Here is a 3,893-nt window from a genome sequence, read left to right as displayed (position 1 = left end):
AAAATTGACTGTTCCATCTCCCCTCTTCAGTGCTGTCCACTCCCTATCATCACTAAGCCTCACCCCTTTTGAGAGGGCCACCACCCTCTCCAGGGGACCTCACCCCAGATCCATATTGCTACCACTCAGCATCCTGCCCTGTTTCCCCCCACCAATGAATCCCAGCTATCAGGTCAGGAAGTGCCCTCTGGCCAAATGACCTCCACTATACTTACCTTGACCAGAGGATTTCTGGTTCATTGCCTGGTCCAGCTCTTTCCCAGCCGATCTAGCTCCCAGCCAGATGACCTGATGGCCTGCAAACTTGAGCTTGTGCCCTTTCTGCCACTTTTCCCAAGTGCAGTGTACTTAGATAGCATTTGTCCTTTTGTGCTTGACTAACTTCACTCAGCCTAATCTCTTCCAGAGCCCTCCACGACTTGAGGTGTTTCAATGCTGCTTTTTAGGGATTCATATTATTTGTGTGTTTGTATCAGAGTTTTTAAAAAATGTATCCACTCTTCTCTTGATGGGAATTTAGGTCATTTCCAGCTTCGTGCTATTGTGAACTGTGCTGCAATGATAATGGGGGAACACATGACTGTTCGTCATCGCTTCCTTATTTCTTTGGGGTATATGCCCAGTAATGGTATTGGTGAGTCAGATGGTAGTTCAATTTCCATGTTTTAGGTATCGCCGTATCTCCTTCCATAGTGGCTGTACAGATTTACATGTCTACTAGCAGTATGCAAGAGTCCCTATCCCACCAGACCCTGTCCACCCTTTATTGTTGTTTTGCTTTGTTTTTAAATTGGGATACAGTACTGGGCTTTAGTTGGTATCACATTGTTGTGTTGATTTCCAATTCCTGGATGACTAATGACCTGGAACATTTCCACATGTGTTTATTAGCCATTTAAGTGTCATCTTGTGTGAATTGTTTGTTCAGGTCTTTTGCCCATCTTATCAAAAGTTTGTTTTTTCCTTGCTATAAGCTTGTAAAATTCTGTGGATCTCAGTAATTACTCTTTTATCTGATGTGTCATTACTAAATACCTTCTTCGGGTCTGTGGGCTCTTTTTACTCGTTTAATAAATAAACTCTTTTGATTTACACAAGTGTTTTTTTCCATAGGTTCCACTCATCTATTTTACCTTTTATGGAGTATGTTTCTTTTGCTAATTCTGCCAGCCCATGTTTTCCCTGAACTAGGCCTCCTAGCAATGACCCGATCTTCTGATGATCCTGCTAGCTCTGAATTTTACATATAGGTCTTTAATCCACCTGGAGTTTGTTTTGGTGCATGGAATGGGATATTTCATTTCATTCTTCAGCAGGTGGATATCCAGATTTTCCAGCACCATTTATTGAGGAGGCACCTGCTTCCCATTTAATGTCTTTTGGGCCATTGTAAAAATCAATTGTATGTGGATGTTTTTATTGCTGGGTTTTATCCTGATTCATTGGCCTGAGAATATTGGTCTTAAAAAAAAATCATATGCTGTTGGATTCTATTGGCCAGGACTTTGTTGAGGATTTTTTGCATCTATATTCATGAGAGATACTGGTCTGCATTTCCAGAGGTTATTGTGGTTTGGGGCAAGGAAGGAGTATAAACAGTCTACTAGAGTCCCTTATGGACTCTCTGTATTATTTTTAGAAGAGTACACTTTTATTTTGCTTATAACAGTGATTTTCCTATACAGCTCAGAATTATCCGCTGTTTATGCGTTGTCCTGGGGTGTCAATTTTCTAGTACAGTGGATGGCTCGGGAAGGAGGGGTGTACATTCAGAAGTGGATCATGCTAGAGTCTGGGCACCAGTTCTGAAAGGTACCTGGCCTGTAGCAGGAAAACTGCTGGGAAACCTGGAGGTGCCAGGTCCCATTTCTACTAGCAGGGTGAGAAGCTTTGTGATTCCTTTCTCAAAACAAAATAGAAACACCTCCACTGACACCTAGCCCAGCTCCTGGCAGATTCCAAGCACTCCTGTTTCCCCAGTGCTGAGCCTCTCTCCAGGTAGCCTGATCTAATCATCTGCAGGAGGGAGCTGGGCATAGCTAGGAATTATCACCAGTGGGAGCTCTCCTCCCTCTGCGGACCTTGTGGTGCAGCATCAAGCCTCCAGATGCCTCTACAGGCTTCTGTGGGATGCTCCTGAAGTATCAACAGCTCGGCCGGGAGTTACCACAGCATCTGCAAGGGAAGCAAAGCACAGGAAGGTGCTGTGAACTGGGACGGCATGACTGAGAGCACAGCTGTGCTCTCTGTGGGTAAACCAGTTTAAAGGACACCCGGTATTATATCCCAGTCTCCCAACCCAGCTACCTATCCGCAAATTTGGCGATCCCACAGCAGTAAGCTGTACACAGGGGTGATCCAATACTTAGTTTTCCTTTTAAATACATTTTTTCACTTGCTGTGCTTCAATTGAAAGGTAGATGTATAAAAATAGCCTCATTCTTCCTTCCAACAGTATTCCCCTCTATTGCAGTGTAAGGTCAACTTAACAGCATAATTCTGTTAAACCATTGTCTGTGGTCACCAGCAAAAGCAGTTTACCCACAGACATTGCAACAGTACTTTGCTCACACAGAGAAGAGAATGGAGCCGGCTCATGATCAGGAGTGGGTCCCACTCCCCACAGTCAGCGGTCTCATTTTGCGGCCAGTGCAGGGATGGTGGTTTATAAGCATCCCTCATTTGTGCTGCTAAAAGAACAGTGTTCCCTCCTCACCAGCAAAGATGACAAAATAGGGCTGTGTTATGGAAGGCAGGGAGTTAGTTTTGTCGTTGTCGTCTGTATTCCTTGTAATATGTTTAACAATCAGTTTGGGGAATGTTAGCATGTGTTCAGTCAAAGGTACACGGGGCAGGCTGTAGGACACCAGACCTAAAGAGTATGTTTGAACACAGAAGCCCTGGAAAGGCAGTTATCCAGCAAGGTCACCACATTCCAGGAGCCAGACTGACATAATTGATCCTAAACACATCTGGCTCAGTCCTGGACTCCAGGGAAGGACAGAAGACTACACTTGGACTGCCTTCTTCCTCAACTTCCAATTCCTATTGGGGTTCATCTTAGATGAATTTTTCAACTGGGGGTAATACTCTTGAGTTTTGTTATGTGTTTTTCTGTTTAACAGTATATGAACTCAGAATGAATGTATAGAGGCAGCAAGACAAACAAGGGTTTCTTGGAGGTACAGTGCGGTAGCGGGTGGGGTAAAAGGGCACCTATATTAAAGAGTTCAAGAAAGAAGAGGATGTTTTCATACTGATTGTGGTAGCAATCAGAAAATACTGCTTGATGTGATTGAACTGTGGAATGATACGGCATCTGTGTTACTCTGGGTAGACTAGAGAAACAAATTCATAGACACTCGTTTCCTTGAGAAATAGCTTTACATACAAGAGAAATCAAATATTGAGAAAACATCCCAGCACAGTCCAGATCAAGTCCTTAAGTCCAATCTTAGACCATATGTCCAATACCTATTTTTAAAGTCTTCTTCAGACTCACAAAACATATGCAATGATGCCAAATGCAGGAAAAGCACAGGCCAGTGGGTGGGAAGTCTTCTGGATCCGGTGGCATTGCAAGCATCTAAGTGCTGGCATGGGTCCACGTGGTTTCTCCAGCTCAGGGCATTAGCATACTTCCATGTGTCTTGTAAGCTGCAATGTCTCCCAGGGAGAGAACAGAGAGAAACAGGGACAGAGAAAGAGACTCCGACATCCAAGGAGGAATGCAGGAGTTCCCAGAATCCTCAGAAGGCCATGCCAACACAGAGGCCACATTGGCTATGATCTGATTAACTGACTAGACTCCACCCCTTCACTCTTAATCGTGTCAAATTGACAAATGATTATATGATGACCACACAGCTAACAATAAAATGCTTTGGGCAAAA

This window comes from Tenrec ecaudatus, chromosome 3 (genome assembly GCF_050624435.1).
Source record: "Tenrec ecaudatus isolate mTenEca1 chromosome 3, mTenEca1.hap1, whole genome shotgun sequence".
Taxonomy (NCBI): domain Eukaryota; kingdom Metazoa; phylum Chordata; class Mammalia; order Afrosoricida; family Tenrecidae; genus Tenrec; species Tenrec ecaudatus.
Note: the sequence above shows the minus strand (reverse complement) of the source record.